We start from the raw sequence: 19,046 nt of genomic DNA, 5'->3' as shown, positions 1-19,046 counted from the left end.
AATGTTTGAAAATGAATGTGCTGATTGTATAGGACCTCCAGATTGAAGAAGGCAAGATGTGTCATCTTCTGGGTTAAAAAGATGTTGAAAGAGGTCTGAGAGTCTTTATAATAAATTTTAAAATGTAAGAACTGGAATTGAAACAGTAGCATGGTGATGGCGCAAACATCATACCCAATAACCCAAACAGAAATAAAACAGGATGACACCATTATTGCAATCTGTTGAAAATTTTCCAGTCCAAGCTACCTCCCCAGTCTGAGGAAGGGTCAATAGACTCAAAATATTAACTCTGATTTCTCTCCAAAGATAATTGCTAGAACCGCAGAGTTTCTCCAGAAATGTCTGTTATGGTTTCCAGTCTGATACCAACACATGTGGCCACCTCACCAGCAGTGCCTATTGTTCAAAGGATGTAGTCCACAGTTCAAATTAGTCTTTTATATAGGCTGTTGTTTGTTTCACCAATTAAGTGCCAGCTCAATGGAGAAGGCCAATAACAGAGGCCATGATGGAAATGGGATATGGAATTGAGATAACAAGTGACTGGAAGGTTGGAGTCAGGCTAGGCTGTTTTTCTTTTATAGATATTTATTCTATTCATACTCTAGCATTGTTTCCTCTTCATTGTAATCCCAATTTAAAAAAAAATACTTGTTCATTTTTCATATTTTTCAATTCAAATTAAACATTACATTGCCAAATAACTAGCTCCTTATGGGTGGCACGGTTGCACAGTGGTTAGCACTGCTGCCTCACAATGCCAGAGACCTGGGTTCAATTCCCACCTCACATTCTCCCCGTGTCTGCATGGGTTTCCTCCCACAGTTCCAAAAAATGTGCAGGTTAGGTGAATTGGCCATGCTAAATTGCCCGTAGTGTTAGGTGAAGGGGTAAATGATTGGGATTGGGTCTGGGTGGGTTGCGCTTCAGCGGGTTGGTGTGGACTTGTTGGGCTGAAGGGCCTGTTTCAACACTGTAGGGAATCTAATTTTCTCTTACCATATGTTAAAAGAGCTGCTTTGTGGTTAGTTTCTGTTCTACAAATTTGTCTCTTTTCAAACAATAATGGACATGCTGTACATTTTCATGTTTCTTTTTTAGTTCACCACTTCAATACTTCCCTTTTGATTTTCCACTCTTCAGTTTGGTGCTTATTTAGATATCCCTTCTAGGAAAACATGTGTCCCTGTATGTACTTTTGTAAACCCTGTAAGCTCATTATTCAAAGTAAATGATGCATCCATTGTTAATATGAATTTCTTATTCCAACTTGGATATCAGTTTTAATTTCTTTGCTGTTCCTAAGTGTTTGCTCCTTAAAAATCAAGAAATCATTTAGATATTGCATTGATTAAAGAAGCACAGACGACTCCTTTGTCAATGCATAAGAGCAGCTGCAGTGCCCACAAAGAAGAAGTGAAATTTTAAAAACAGGAGCTGTGAAGTCACTACCAAACATTTATGGTAGGATTGCCTGAAACACGAGAAATCACTTCAGTCATGGCTTCAGGAAAATACTCTACCACCATGTTATATAAGGAGAGCCTAGGGACTTTTATTATCATCCATCGATGTCCAATAATACAGGCAATTGCTGAAACAATCACTTATTGTTAATTGGTAATGCAGAGAGAGAGTTAAAGTCATTCCTCCTTGCCCTCCCAACCCCCATCCTTCTCACATCCAAATACTTGAGTCACAGTCTGTTCGGTGGGTCACAAATAAAGCATGGAAAAGAATGAGTCATCTGTTCAAATCTAAGTAGGCTCTAAAACCAGACAGTGAAATGCTAGTTTCCTGGGAGTTGAGTCAGATTACAATATCTGTTAATTGCTTTCCTTCGGCTGGATCATTTATTATCTGGTTTACAGCAGTAACCTACAATACAAAACAGATTGAAACTGTGAAAACTGCTGAAGAAAAGTATACAATTACAATGTTTGAAGTACAGTATATCTAAAACACTGACTGTCTAGCAACCAATTATTAGAATACCACTGTCTTCAATGAGGAGTGATTTATAAAGATATTTACATTGTGTTTTTACTGTGCTGCGACGTGATGTTTCAATTTATGTCAAAACACACCCTCATGTCCCAAAATATTCGGATAACAATTTTTTTTTAATTTCCAATAGATTTAATTTTATTTTCCTTTATATTCCTAAGCAATGTTTGCCTCTTCAATAAAAGCCAAGAAATCATTTTGATAGTGCAAAGAAGGACAGATGACTGCTTTGTCAACCTTAAGTAAAAAAAAAGAGTTGCAAAAACTCATCAGGTCTAGCAGCATCTGTGGAGAGAGAAACCGAGTGAAGGATTAGAGTTCATATGGGGGGGGGGGGGGGGGGGCGGGGTGGGGGGGGGTGGTGTTGGAGGTGTATCCAATGTCACCCTCATCCTGATGGCCAACTTTATAGAACATAGGACATAGAACAGTACAGCACAGAACAGGCCCTTCAGCCCACGATGTTGTGCCGACCAATGATCCTCATGTATGCACCCTCAAATTTCTGTGACCATATGCATGTCCAGCAGTCTCTTAAATGTCCCCAATGACCTTGCTTCCACAACTGCTGCTGGCAACGCATTCCATGCTCTCTCAACTGTGTAAAGAATCCGCGTCTGACATCCCCTCTATACTTTCCTCCAACCAGCTTAAAACAATGACCCCTCATGTTAGCCATTTCTGTCCTGGGAAATAGTCTCTGGCTATTAACTCTATCTATGCCTCTCATTATCTTGTATACCTCAATTAGGTCCCCTCTCCTCCTTTTCTCCAATGAAAAAAGTCCGAGCTCAGTCAACCTCTCTTCATAAGATAAGCCCTCCAGTCCAGGCAGCATCCTGGTAAACCTCCTCTGAACCCTCTCCAAAGCATCCACATCTTTTCGATAATAGGGCGACCAGAACTGGATGCAGTATTCCAAGTGCAATCTAACCAAAGTTTTATAGAGCTGCAACAAGATCTCACGACTCTTAAACTCAATTCCCCTGTTAATGAAAGCCAAAACACCATATGCTTTCTTAACAACCCTGTCCACTTGGGTGGCCATTTTAAGAAATCTATGTACCTGCACACCAAGATCCCTATGTTCCTCCACACTGCCAAGAATCCTATCCTTAATCCTGTACTCAGCTTTCAAATTCGACCTTCCAAAATGCATCACCTCGCATTTATCCAGGTTGAACTCCTTCTGCCACCTCTCAGCCCATCTCTGCAGCCTGTCAATATCCCGCTGCAGCCTACAACAGCCCTCTATACTGTCAACGACACCTCCAACCTTTGTGTCGTCTGCAATCTTGCTGACCCATCCTTTAATCCCCTCATCCAAGTCATTAATAAAAATTACAAATAGTAGAGGCTCAAGGACAGAGCCCTGTGGAACACCACTCACCACTGACTTCCAGGCAGAATATTTTCCTTCTACTACCACTCGCTGTCTTCTGTTGGCCAGCTAATTCTGTATCCAGACAGCTAAGTTCCCCTGTATCCCATTCCTCCTGACCTTCTGACTGAGCCTACCATGGGTAACCTTATCAAATGCCTTGCTGAAGTCCATATACACCACATCCACAGCTCGACCCTCATCAACCTTTATAGTCACATCCTCAAAGAACTTGATAAGGTTTGTGAGGCATGACCTGCCCCTCTCAAAGCTGTGTTGACTGCATTTAATCAAGCCATGCTCTTCCAGATAGTCATAAATCCTATCCCTCAGAATCCTTTCTAACACCTTGCAGACGACAGACGTGAGACTGACTGGTCTGTAATTGCTGAGGATTTCCCTATTTCCTTTCTTGAAGAGAGGAATTACATTTGCCTCTCTTCAGTCCTCAGGTACAACTCCAGTGGAGAGCGAGGATGCAAAGATCTTCACAAGTGGCGAAGCAATTGCATTTCTCGTTTCCCAAAGCAGCTGAGGACAAATCTGGTCCAGGCCTGGCGACTTGTCAATCTTAATGTTTGACAAAAATTTTCAGCACATCAGCTTCCTCTATCTCTATCCATTCCAGCATGCACACCTGCTCTTCAAAGGTTTCATTCACTACAAAGTTAGTTTCTTTCGTAAAGACAGAAGCAAAAAGCTCATTTAAGGCTTCCCCCACCTCCTCAGACTCCACACACAAGTTCCCTATGCTATCCCTGATCGGTCCTACTCTTTCTTTGACCATTCTCTTATTCCTCACATAAGTGTAAGATGCCTTTGTGTTCTCCCTAATCCGTTCTGCCAAGCCTTTCTCGTGCCCCCTCCTTGCTCTCCTCAGACCATTTTTAAGCTCCTTCCTCGCCTGCCTGTCCAGCACCACTAATCCAGAATCTGTAATCCTCTAGAGCTGAGCTTGACCATAGCTTCCTCCACCTTATGAAAGCTACCTTCTGCCTTTTGACGAGAAGCTCCACCGCTCTCCACCGCAAGGTTCCTTTATCTTACCCCTTCTTGCCTGTCTCAGAGGGACATATTTATTCATCACTCGCAACGACTGTTCCTTAAACAGTCTCCACATGTCTATAGTGCCTTTACCATGGAACAATTGCTCTCAGTCCATGCTTCTTAACAAATGTCTAATTGCATCATAGTTTCCTCTTCCCCAATTAAATATCCTCCTATTTTGCCTAATCCTCTCCTTCCCCACAGCTATGTAGAATGTGAGGCAGTTGTGGTCACTATCACCAAAATGCTCTCCCACCACAAGATGTGATACCTGCCCCGACTCGTTTCCGAGCACCAAGTCTAGAATGGCCTCTCCCCTCGTCGGCCTGTCAACGTACTGAGTTAGGAAACCCTCCTGAACACACCTTATAAAAACAGCTCCTTTCAAATCTTCTGCTCGAAGAAGGTTCCAATCAATATTGGGAAAGTTAAAGTCACCCATTACAACAACCCTACGATGTCCACACTTTTCCAAAATCTGCCGAACTATGCTTTCTTCAATCTCCCTGCTGCTATTGGGGGAGTGAATGCTCCCTTCTGTTCCTAATTTCCACCCTTACTGACTCGGTAGGCAGATCTTCCTCGACAATGGAAGCTTCTGTAGCTGTAATACCCTCTCTGATTGGTAGTGCTACACCCCCTCTGCTTTTTCCCCTCTCCCAATTCTTTTTAAATGCCCTAAACCCTGGAACATCCAGCAACCATTCCTGCCCCTGAGAAACCCATGTCTCTGTTATGGCCACAACATGCACCAGGTACTGATCCATGCTCTAAGTTCATCACTTTTATTCCTGATACTCCTTGCATTAAAGCAAACACACTTTAACTGATCCCTTAGTTCCTTCCCAGGAAAATCCTTCCCACTAGCTGGTCTACCTCTTGCTATTGCCACACCTGCATCAACTCTCGCCCCTGGTATACAGCTCAGGTTCCCACCCCCCCCCCCCGCCATACTAGTTTAAACCCTCTCGAACTACTCGAGCAAACCTTCCACCCAGGACATTGGTCCCCTTCCAGTTCAGATGCAACCTGTCCTTCTTCCCCAGAAGGCATCCCAATTATCTACATATCTGAAGCCCTCCCTCCTACACCAGGTGCACAGCCACGTGTTAAGCTGCGCCCACTCCCTGTTCCTCGCCTCACTATCTCGTGGCACCGGTAGTAAACTAAAGAACACTACTCTGTTCGTCCTGCTTTGCAGCTTCCATCCTAACTCCCTGAAATCACTTTTTATATCCTCAATTCTTTTTCTGGCTATATCATTAGTGCCAATATGTAACATGATTTCTGGCCGTTCCCGCTCCCCTTTTATAACCTTATACATCCGATCGGAGACGTCCCGGACCCTGGCACCAGGGAGGCAACATACCTTCCGGGAATCCCGATCCTGACCAGAAAATCTCCTGCCAATTCCCCTAACTATCGAGTCCCCTACAACGAGTACTTTTCTATTCTGCCCCCTTCCCTTCTTTGCCACAGTGTCAGGCTCAGTGCCAGAGAACTGACTGCTATGGCTTTCCTCTGGTAGGTCATCCCCCCCAGCAGTATCCAAAATGGTATACATATTCCTGAGGGGAATGTCCACAGGGGATCTCTGCACTGTCTGTCTGTCCCCTTTCCTCCCCCTAACTGTAACCTATCTATCCTTGTCCTGAGTCTTAGGAGTGACCAACTCCCGGTAACTCCTCTCAATTACCCCCCCCCCTCAGCCTCCTGAATGATCCGTTGTTCATCCAGCTCCAGCTCCAATTCCCTAACACGGTTTTCAAGGAGCTGGAGTTGGGTGCACTTCCCACAGATGTAGTCAGCGGAGACGTGTGTCATGTCTCCCACCTGCCACATTCTGCAGGAGGAGCAAGCGACTGCCCTAGAATCCATACCCCACTTATCTGAACACCCACTCAGTACTAAAGTAGAAAGCTTAGTCCAAGTTGCTATAAAATTAATAACAAACTTATATTCAATAGAGGGAGTTTAGAATGAACCTTACCTTATTAACTAGGTTAGAGGAGGACGGTGGGTGGGAGACACTACAGTTGTAGAGTCTCAGGTTTAGCTGCCTTGCTGATATATATGGTCACTGCTCCTTCCCGAATGCCCCTCTGGTCCTCATCACTTCCTCCGCTACTCCGCTATGTGTGGCTGCATCAAGCCATACATAGACCCTGGGTACACATCATCAAGTGTGACTACATACTGAGGCTTCACTGCCATGGAACGCTCCAAGTAGTTGGACTGTTCTGTATTTCCAGTCCGTCATGGAAGGGTTAAAGTCCTTGAGACGCGGTGGGAAAAGGAAAGGGTTGACCTGTCAGGTAATTCCCTGAACAGGTTGTCAAAGTCATTTGGCAGAATACCTTATTGCTAGAACTTTCCAACAAAACACCAGAACGTATCTTGGCCGGCTGTGAGAAGGGCACTGCCCCTCAGATCCTTCATGCATGTCCACTCTCTATTCGCCAACACATGCTGCCCTCAAATCAGCTGTAGTAGTGAATAGACTGTCACACATTTACTTTTGGAATATACCTTTGTAAAGAATGTCTGGAGAGAGACGCAATGGTTTTTGTCAAGCTCCATGACACAAGACACAGCTCTATGGGTTCTTCCCCGGGATGCGTACTGAGCCAAGTATCTCTTGCGCCTAGGGTACCATCAACGCACTCTTTGATCTGCCCAACTTGTTGGCCTTCCTGTGTAAAGAGTTGACCTCAACTGAATGTTGCAGGTTCCAAAGTCCAGGTCTCTGTACTGAGGATCTCACTAAAGCTTGGAACAGCTGCTATCAAGGTGCAGTGGGGAAAGACAAACATCTAGAGTCTTTCTGCTGAAGTATAGTGAGGTTCTGCTTAGTTATCAGATCCTTTCATTGCCAAAATGTATGTAAGTTGTGTCCTGCATGAATAATAATAAAGTAAATATCACCAACAATCTGTCCTGGTCCATCCACATCGAAACTACAGTCAAAAAGCACACCAAAATGTCTACTTCCTTAGAAGGCTAAGGAAATTCGACATGTCCACAACGACTCTTACCAATTTTTCTAGATGCACCAAAGAAAGTACCCTTTCCAAATACAATATGGATTGTTATGGTAACAGCTGTGCCCAAGACTGCAAGACATTGCAAAGAGGTATGAACGCAGCCCAGTCTATCACGCAAGCCAGCCGCCCATCCGTAGACTCTGTCTACATTTCCCATTCATTTGGGAAAGCAGCCAACATAATCAAACACCTCTCCTATTCTAGTTATGCTGCCTTCCATCCTCTTGCATCAGGCAGAAGATTCAATAGTTTGAATACACATACCAACAGATTCAAGAACAGCTTCTTCCCCATTGTTATCAGACTTCTGAACAGACTTCTCATGTATTAGAGTTGATCTTTCTCTGCACCTTGTCTGTAGCTGTGACATTATGTTCTACATTCTGTTCTGTTATGCTGATGTACTTAAGTAAGGTATGATTTGTCTGGTTTGCATGCAGAACAATTCTTTTCACTGTATCTTGGTACACATGACAATAATGACAATAATAAATCAAATCAAATCAAAAGAAATGCCTTCAGGTTTTTGCAACCGTAGGGAATGTCAAATTACAATGTTTGCCTTGATGTGCAAAGACTATGCAGAGCTGCTTTATTACTTGAGAATGTACATCAAATTTTTTTATGAATAAAATATATTTTTGCAATAAAAGGTAAAAAGACTTCTCTTTGGAATACATTTCTTCTGTTCCAAAAGAAGAATTATAGTTAACTCAATGTTAACACTTTCTTTATCCATAGATGCCGCCAGACCTATTTAGTTTCTCCAGCACTATATGTTATTTATTTCAGCTTTCCAGCATCCAAAGTATTTTGCATTTATTTGACTACAAGGAATCTTAACTGGAGGCACTTTTTTGGAAATCAAAACAACTACGGTATTGAGAAATAATAGTAGGAGATACTTATTTCCTATCCCTTCCTCATCTGAATACAATATCCTCTATTTTTGTTCTATGAATTAGGGAACAACTTCAGTTTTATATGTTTTCTTTGTAATTACAAAATATTCAGTGTTTGAATAACTGATTTTTTTTTCATTGTAATATGATGAAACACCTACATGCAAAAGGAGGATATTCAAAAGTTGGAATCTTACAAGCAATTGTCTGTTCACTGACATTCAGTTTGGATTCTGACAGTCCCAGTCGGGTCCCAATCTCATTACAGTCTTGGTCCAAAAATGGACAAAAGAGCTAAAAGCTCTTCCTCAAGGATCCTCAAGGAAAGAGTGGTAATAGTATGTTAGAACTCAAATTCAGTTTGACAGCAAAAAAACTGAAGTTGCACATTAGCATTCTGGAGATAACCGAAGGTAATTACAAAAGCGTGAGGACATTTTTGAGCCTTGTAGATTGGGCAGGAAGATTATAAAGTAGGAGATTTGGTAAGTGGATGCAGATGTTTAAGGACATATTCAATTCCTCATAACTGAAATATATTCCAGAGATCCATGGCTAAGCAAGGAATTAAACAGAACATAAAGCCAAAAACTTAAGCATACTAATTTGCAGAGGTCAGTGATAGGCTGCAAGATTGGGAAATTTTTAAAAATCAATGAAGAGTTACTAAAACAGTAATAAACAGAGCAAAGGTAAATTATGAAAGAAAACTAATGTAAAATATAAAAATGGATAGCAAAGCTTCTAATAGAATATCTAAGGGAAGAGAGTAGCTTAAATGAATGTTGGTCGCTTGGAGGATGAGACGAGGGAGTTAATAGTGGGGAACACGAGGCACTAAGTCAATGTTTTGCCTTAGTTTTCATAGTGGAGGACACTAGTGTCATCCCAATAGTAACAGGAATTGCAGAGATTATAGTAAGGGAGAAACTTAGAACAATCATCATCATTAGGGAAGAAGTGCTGAGCAAACTATTGGGATGAAGGCAGACAAATCGCCGGTCTGACGGCATGCATCCAAGAACCTTGAAGGAACTGGAAGCAAAGATAATGGGCCCACTGGTTATAATATTCCAAAATCCTCTAGATACATGAAAAGGCTATGGAAAAATGTTAATACAATCCCCTCATTCAAAAAGAAAGGAAGGCAAAGTAGGAAATTATAAACCAATTAGTTAAACAGCTGTCATTGGTAAATTGTTAGAATCATTATTAAGAAAGTAATAAGAGGGCATTTTGAAAGTCAATACCAAACCATCAGGTTCAGTATGGTTTTATGAAGGACAAATCACTTTTGATTAATTTTCTGGAATTCTTTGAAGATGTAACAAGTAAATTGGATAACAGGGATCCTGTAGATTTAGTGCATCTGAACTTCCAGAAGTCATTTGATAAGTTGCTGTACAAAAGGTTAATACAAGGCAAGATTGCATGGGGTTAGGGTCAATTTATTAGCTTCAATTGAGGTTTGCGTAACCAACAGAAAGCAGAAAGTTGAGATAAATGAGTCTTTTTGTGGCTGGCAAGAAGATTAACTAATGTAGTCCTTGGGTTCCCACTATTTAAAGACCATAATACCATAAGAAATAGGATCAGACGTAGGCTGTTCAGCCCCTTTCAATCGGAACATAACTGATTAGACATTCCTCACATTCACTTTTCCTGTAGCCTTGATACTCCTTCTGATCAAGAATCTACTTGTCTCAGTCTTAAAGGACCCTCCCCCCACAGCACTCTGTGGCAAGGAGTTTCAAAGACTCATAATCTTCTCAGAGAAGAAATTCCTAGTCATTTTAGTTTTAAATTGGCACCCCTTTATTCTGAGAATATGCCTTCTGGTCCTAGACACTCCCGATGGGGGAAAGCATCTTTTCAGCATTTATCCTGTCAAACCCCATAAGAATCCTATAAGTTTCAATGAGATTACCTCTCATTCTTCGAAACTCCAGTGAGTAAAATTCCATTGTTCATAAGGCAATCCCTCCATATCAGGAGTCATCCTAGTGAATCCTCTTTGAACTGTCTCCAATGAAATAATATATTTTCTTAAGTAATGAGACCAGAACTGCTTACAGTACTCAGATGTGGTGTCACCAGCTTCTTGCACAGTTGCAGTAAGACTTCTTTATTCTTATACTTCAACCTCTTTAAATAAGGGCAGAAATTTCATTTGCCTTCCTAATCATCTGCTGCACTTATTTACAATCTGTATTAATGGCTTGGATACACGGATTGAAGGTACTATAGTTAACTTGCAAATTACACTAAAATAAATTGCCATGCAGAAGTAAGGAATTTACAAATGGATATGGAAGGTTAGATGAATATACCAAAATTTGCCAGCTGGAGTTTAACATGGATAAGAATGAAGTTATCCATTTCAGTTAGAAGAATAGAAAGACAATGTTATGTAAACGAGACCTTCATAATGTACCCAATACTGAGGTATCTGGGTGTCCTTGTACATGTGTCGCAGGACAATATTCAGATACAGCAGATACTAAGGAAGGTAATTGGAATTTTGGCATTTATTTCCAAAGGAACAGTCTATAAAAGTAGAGAGGAGTTGCTGCAACTATACAAGGAATTAGTGAAACCTACTTGAGGAGGGATGTAATTGCATTGGAGCCAGTTCAGAGAAGGTTCACTAAATCAATTCCAGAAGTGAGGAGTTTTTCTTATGAAGAGAAATTGAGCAGTTTAAGCCAATTTTTCCAGAGAATAGAAAAATGACAGGAGATCAAAGTGAGGTATATAAGATGCTAAACGGGTTTGACAAAATAGATGTGGATGTTTCCTCATATGGGGCAATCTAGAACTGGTGATCATAATTTTAGTATAAGGGGTAACTTCTCTCAAAGGGTCATGAATCTGCAGATTTCACTGTCCCAGAGTATGGTTATAGATCATAGAGTCATAAGAGATGTACAGCACGGAGCCAGACCCTTCGGGTCAATCGTCCATGCCGACCAGATATCCCAACCCAATCTAGTCCCACCTGTCAGCACCCGGCACATATCCCTCTAAAGCCTTCCTATTAATATAACCATCCAGATGCCCGTTAAATGTTGCAATTGTACTAGCCTCTACCACTTCCTCTGGCAGCTCATTGCGTACATGTACCACCCTCTGCAAGAAAACAATTGCCCCTCAGGTCTCTTTTATATGGTTTCCCTCTCTTTTATATCTTTGCCCTCTCGTTCTGGACTTCCCACTCCAGGGAAGAGACTTTGTCTATTTATCCTATCCATGCTCCTCATGATTTTATAAACCTCTATATGGTCACCCCTCAGCCTCTGACGCTCCAGGGAAAACAACCCCAGTCTATTGAACCTTCTCCTATAGCTCAAATCCTCCAACCCTGGCAACATTCTTGTAATTCTTTTTTGAACCTTTTCAAGTTTCACAATATCCTTCTATTGATGCTGGGGCATTGAGTAAATTTAAGGAGGAGATAGACAGATTTTTAATAAGCAGCAGGTTGAAAAGTTATGGAGAGGCAGGTTGGGGAGGTGTAGTTGAGGTCAAGATGAGATCAGCCATTATCATACTGAATACTGGAGCAGGCTTGAGGAGCTTAGTTGCCCACTCTTACTCTTTTGTGCTTTCTGTGCTGGAGGATAGTCCCTTGTAGGACTAGGCAACTACAATTATTTCCATTGCTTTTTCTGCCATTTGAATACTTTCAAAGGAGGACATTCTTCAAGACAAAAGGTTCGGTGAAAATTTGCAGAGGTCCAAGCTAACACATAAGATGACAATTAATCCTGGGCATTTAGTTTTACAATACTCAGTAGAGACACCAGAAAAGAGAGTCAGCAGGAGTGGCATGATCTGGATAAAGTGATGTGATGATGTGATGATAAGACTGTGGTATTCTGACATAGTAATCAAACTATTGAAGTCGATTCATCTAATTTAATTGGGATTAATTATAAACTTACAAAATCTGAGCTATTAACAGAAGGCTATGAGATACCCTGTGTGAATGCATTCATATGTTTAATGGTTATGAGTAACAGTGGATAAGTTAAATAAAGGAATGAATGGCAAGAGTCAGAATAGTACTAGCTCTCAGGACAAGGCTAGATTAGATTACTTACAGTGTGGAAACAGGCCCTTCGGCCCAACAAGTCCACATCAACCTGCCAAAGTGCAACCCACCCAGACCCATTCCCCTACACCTAACACTACGGGCAACTTAGCCAGGTCAATTCATCTAACCTGCACATTTTTGGACCATAGGAGGAAACCCACACAGACACAGGGAGAATGTGCAAACTCCACACAGACAGTCGCCTGAGGTGGGAATTGAACCTGGGTCTGTGGCGCTGTGAGGCAGCAGTGCTAACCACTGTGCCACCGTGCTGCCCTGCATCTGGCTACTGTATCCAAAGGATAACTGCCTAGATAGGGTACTCAAGTAACACACATACCACCACAAGAAGGTTCCTGTGCTTAGGGAAACATGACTTTTTCACAGGGAAAGCCAGTGGCAAGTTCAAATATTGACTGAATGTCCAAGATGATGGACAAAACATGATGGAAAATAGAAGACAGGCATAATGGGTGAAACAGTAAGAAAACAAAGTAAAAGTTCTCATAGTGGACTTGGGAACAACTCCTGTGCTTGAAAATGACCACATACCAGTGAAAAGCAGAGACCTTGAAGCAATGGTCAAGAAAGGCACTGAAGGGTAAATAGAGCGTGTCTTGACTAGATTGCGCAATGTTACAAGGACAGAGTTGAACGTTTGGGGAATATAACAGCCACTGATCCATGAATCCAATCTTAACAAAGAGGGAACTGTAATGTTGAAATGGCCTTCACCTGAAATGTGCTGAGACAACTTTATTGATGAGATGTATAGCAAAAGCTGTGGAGATAACATGATAGAGGTGGAGGGGGGTTTACATCGGGGACAAATTTGGCAAGTTAAACAGAAATGACATGGCAATAGTGAAGGGTAATGATAACCAGAGTGTAACATCGTCATCACTTGTCTCCCTCATTTTGTGTCCTCCATAAACTTGGTTATCATACATTTACTTCCCTCATTCAATCCTTGATATAAACTGCAAACAATTATGGCTCCAGCACTGATCCCTATGGCAGGCCACTATTTGCAGGTTGTCATCCTGAAACTTTCCCCTTTATCCGAACTCTCTGTTTTGTATTGGTCCATGCTAATATATATCCCAACGCCATGGGCTCGTCTTATTTAGTAGCCTCATATGGTGTTCTTTATTGGACATCATTTGGAAATCCAAATATATTATACGTACAGGTTTTCCTTTACATATTCTGCTTGTTACCTCTTGAAGAATTGTAAAACATTTGTCAGGTATGATATCCCCTTAATGAAACAAAACATAAATTACTAGAAAATCCTAGCAAGTTCAACAACATCTGTGAAGAGAAAGCAGGGTTAACGTTTAAGGTTCCTTGGGTTCAGAAGAAGACTGGACCTGAAACGTTAACTCTGCTTTCTCTTCACAGGTGCTGCCACACCTGCTGAGTTTTTCCAGCAATTCCTGTTTTTCCTTTCTGATTTCCAATAGGAAACCCATGTAGACACAGGAAGAATATGCAAACTCGACACAGTCACCCAAGGTGGGAATTGAAACCAGGTCCCTGAGTCTCACTCTCCAAGAAATCTCTGTTCACATTGGTCTCTCACTTCCTTTTAATGTATTTAAAAAAACTCTTCCTCTTCATTTTCATATTATTGCTAGTTTCCTTTATGGTTTTTGTTACCCCACTGTATTATTTTTGGTAATCTTTCCTTTATTTTTAAATCTTTCCCAGCCCTTGTGTTTACCACTAATTTTTGCAACTTTGTTTAATTCCCCAATTTGATACTATTTTTAACTTGCTGGGTTTACCATAATTCATTCATCCCTTTCCTAGAATCTTTCCTCCACACTGATATATATTTTTCTTGTGAGTTATAAACTATTTGCTTAAGCATCTATCATTGTTCATCTTTGTTGCTAAATTGCTTTCCCAGTCCACTTCAACAAGCTCTTAAAATAGATTCTCAATGTTGAGAAACATTCCTTTATAACTACCCTTATCTCAGCTTAGCACAGTTGTTTCTGATCCAAGTTTCTCACTCTCAAACTAAACATTAAATCTGACCATATTATGGTTACTAATTCCTTGGGAATATTTTACTCTGGGAACATTTATTAAACCTGTCTCATTACACATCACCATGTCCAAAATAGCCAGATCTCTGGTTGGATCCACAACTTATTCTTCGAGGAAACTGTCCAAATATACTCTATGACGTCTTACAAATTTAGTAAGGTTTTCTGAGGATATTGCAACAGGGTGGATAAAAGGAAGGCAGTAGATTTCTAATTTTTGGAAATTAGAATTTCCAAAACTAATTCATGAGATTCTACATCAACAGTTCCTGCAATAAGAGTTCATTGTTATTTATTAGTATGGTACATGATTGGCTAACAGGAACGAGAAAGTTTGGATTCATAGATCATTTCAGGTTGACAACTGTAATTGGAGTTCCCTGAGGATCAATGCTGGAGCCTCCATTGTGTATGATATAAATAAAGGAATCCACCAGAAACTGGCAAAAAATCCACTGATGATAGAAAGATGGTACAAAAGCAAGTCTTGAGGATGATGCAATGGGCTGAAATTTCCTCACCCTTAGACAAGACAGATTGGCATGTCTGTTCGAAATATGTGACAAACTCAGAAAAAATAGATTCTCAATGTTGAGAAACAAAATCTAATTCTCCACACCAGGTTTTGAAAGCAAGACAAGAATCTCAGTAGTGAGCAGCAAGAGGTCTATTTGCATTTATTTATGTCTCATTATTACCAACTCACATTTCATTCTATTCAATTTGTCATTCTTTTGCATGTTAGAAAGAAACTAAATGATGACAATTTCTGACATGAAAATTTAAGTGGGTACCTGGCAGCTTTAGCTTACTACTTGCTTCTTTAGACTTCCATCTTGGCCTGAAGTCCCCAACATCTCAGGGTGTGTGGAATGGGCAGTGATCACCTGCAAACCACTCCCTTGACCACAGAGGTGGTATTGCACATGTAACAGCCTCACCACATCTTCATGGAACATCTCCAACTCAAAATAGAGTTATCTATTTTAATACAACATTGCATCAACATCTTTCATTGTAATGTTGCAGCCAGGCTGCTTTGAACACAGGGACAAAAACCCATCTCATGCATTGGAACAGGGTGTACCTCAGGTATGTATTTCAACTAAATGATCATATCTAAGCAGGGCAGTACTCCGTTAAGTTCTCAAGAAACTGTCATCATTCAGGTGTTCTATCACAGTAAGTCAATGGCAGCATCCTTCTCAATTTTGGTGTTTGGACATGACAGTATGTTTTTTGGGCAGCCAAGGGTTCTGTATCACTACAATGTGAGAGTGGGCCATGGACAGTCCAGCAGTGCAACCAGTTAAATGATTGGTGGTAGGTCAGACAGAGAACTGCAAAGTGATCAGTCAGGTTTCCAGATACTTATCAATTGGGGTTGCCCTTCCGCATCAGTTGGATGTTGTGATATTGGGTCACTGTTAGATTGAAGGGCCTGTCCACTGAAAATCAAAGTGGATTATCAGAGGCCACTGCTGTGGTAAGGAAGCTGAGGAAGTAAGTTGCAGTGATCAGAGGCAGCACTCTGGGATGTACACGAGACAGTAATTGTGAAGGGGACAACTCAACATTTAACAGTGAGAAGTGGTGGTGCATTGGAGTTTATAAGTTACTGTAGGAAGGGGAATCATCAACAGTCACCACCACACTGCCTTTGAAATGTATCACACGGCTGAGCTATATGCTTGAGCTCAAGGGATAATGTTGAGAGATGAAGACTTAAGTGAAAGAATTGGGTGGAAACATGTGGAAGCTTATAACTGATGGAGTTAACAGCAAGGAAGAGGAAGATTTGGGATGTCCCCTGGATTATTAGGCTGAGCCTGTGGCTTACTCTGCAAACATGATGTGTATTCCCTTCCATCTGCAATAGAAATGGAAAATGGCTGCCTGTACCTAAAGTGGATAGAGTAAGTAATTTTGTCCATCTGAGGAAGAGGCTCCACTTGTGAGTGATGGGAGGCCCTTCCAAAGGCAATTACATGAATCTGGCGCTTGCACAATGGTTGAAGACATCTGTAGTTATAGGGTTCTGTACATGCAACATGCACAGTGATTAACTGCTGAGGTTATAAGTCCTAGCCACAAGAAATCTTGCACATGGTATTGGTCATTACTAACTTCTTATAATCATATCTGTGAAGCAGAAGTAATCACAGGCAATGTTTTAGCAATCTCACCATACTATCAACCTTCTACTGGGGCTGTTGTGATGTAGGAGTGGTATCCCTACTTTTGGGCCAAAGGTTCCACGTTCAAGTCCCACCTGTCTCAGAGATGGTCATATCTGGACAGGTTGATTAAAAATATTCATATCTCTTACTTGTGTTTGTGTTGCATACAACAAAATAAACTAGGTAAAAACAAGGACTGTAGATGCTGGAAACCAGAGTCTAGCTTAGAGTAGTGCTGGAAAAGCACAGCAGGTCAGGCAGCATCCGAGCAGCAGGAAAATCGATGTTTTGGGCAAAAGCCTGATGAAGGGCTTTTGCCTGAAACATCGATTTTCCTGCTCCTCGGATGCTGCCTGACCTGCTGTGCTTTTCCAGCACCACTCTAATCTACAACAAAATAAAGCTCATATCATAGACTCATGGACAGGCATTCTATGCTCACCCTTGTTGGAGATTTTTTTAATTCTCTCACGGGACATGGTTGTCACTGGCTAGGCCAGCATTTATGTCCGTCCTTAGTTGCTCTTGAGAAGGTGGTGATGAGCTACCTGCTTGAATCCATGCAGTGACTGTGATCGATAGGCTCACAATTGCCATAGGGACAGAATTTCAGGAGTTTGACCCAGCAATAGTGAAGGAAAGGTGATATATTTCCAAGTCAGGATGGTGAGTGGCTTGGAGGGGCAACTGTAGACGCTGGTGTTCCCGTGTGACTGCTGTCCTTGCCCTTCTAGATGGAAGTGGTCATGGGTTTGGGTGTGCTGTCTAAGGATCTTGGGCGAATTTCTGCATGCATCTTGTAGATCGTACACACCGCGGCTACTGATCTTTGGTGATGAATGTAGTGGAATTCTTGTGGATGTGCTGCCAATCAAGCAGGCTGCTTTATCCTTGATAGTGTCAAATTCTTGAGTGTTATTGGAACTGCACACATCCTGACTAGTGGCTAGTGTCCCACTCATAACTGTGTCCTGTTAATGGTGGACAGGCTTTGGGGAGTCAGGAGGTGACATACTCTTTGCAGTATTCCTAAACCCTGACTTACTTTTGAGGCCTCTGTGTTTGTATGGTCAGTTTCTGGTCAATGGTCACCCCCAGGAAGTTGAGAGTGGGGGATTCAGTAATGGTAATGCTATTGAATGTCAAGGAGCAGTGATTAGAGATTAGATTAGATTAGATTATTTACAGTGTGGAAACAGGCCCTTCGGCCCAACAAGTCCACACCGACCTGCCGAAGTTTATACCACCCAGACCCATACTCCTACATTTACCCCTTCACCTAACACTATGGGCAATTTAGCATGGCCAATTCACCTAACCTGCACTTTTTGGATTGTGGGAGGAAACCGGAGTACCCGGAGGAAACCCACGCAGACACAGGGAGAATGTGCAAACTCCACACAGAGAGTCGCCTGAGGCAGGAACTGAACCCGGATCTCTGGCGCTGTGAGGCAGCAGTGCTAACCACTGTGCCACCGTGCCGCCCACCAGTGGTTATATTGTCTCTTATTGGAGATGGTCATTGACAGGCATTTGTGTTATGTTAATGTTAATTGTCACTTGTCAGCCCAAACCTGGATATTGTCCAAGTCTTGTTACATTTGAACATGGACTGCTTCAGTATCTGAGTACTAGTGAATAATGCTGAACATTGTGCCATCGTTGGCAAACATCCCTTCTTCTGACCTTATGATGGATGGAAGTTATAGATGAAACAGCTGATGATGGTTGGATCTTAAGACATTATCCTGAAGAATTTCTAAGGATCTACATGGAATTACTCCATATCAAGGACATTGTTGGACTACCAAAAGTGTTTGATTCAAATACTGACTGTTATAGCATAAGCATCTCTTCTGTTTCTGATATTTTCCACATAAGTTCCTTGAAACTGTTACCGATAGATCCCACACCAGCAGGATTTGTCATTACTGTGGCTATGGTGCCACAAAGCTGCAGAAAAACTAAGGAAAAACAAATGCAGTAAGTGCAAATAGACAAGCAGCAAATGCTGATCATTGCTGAACAGCCTTTGCATGGAGATGTTGCAGGTGAAGTTCCCTTCAGGGAATTGCAGGAGGTCTATTATCCCATATGTCATTCCCTCCAGATGAATGAGGTGCATTGCTACCACAGACTGAGGATGTTTCTCATTGTTCCAGATGTCATCTACTGGATCAGGAATTATTAACTGGAGAGATTAGTGGCCATTCTATCCCAGTGACTACCAAGGTGACAGCTGCACTAAATTTTTATACAATTGGCTGTCTCCAGGAATCCACTGGGAATCTGTGTGGATCTCTCAGTGCTTAACCCATGAATGTAACAA

Source organism: Chiloscyllium punctatum, chromosome 10, assembly GCF_047496795.1.
Source record: "Chiloscyllium punctatum isolate Juve2018m chromosome 10, sChiPun1.3, whole genome shotgun sequence".
NCBI classification, from domain to species: domain Eukaryota; kingdom Metazoa; phylum Chordata; class Chondrichthyes; order Orectolobiformes; family Hemiscylliidae; genus Chiloscyllium; species Chiloscyllium punctatum.
The sequence above is the reverse complement of the archived record's forward strand: the minus strand, read 5'-3'. Positions refer to the sequence as shown.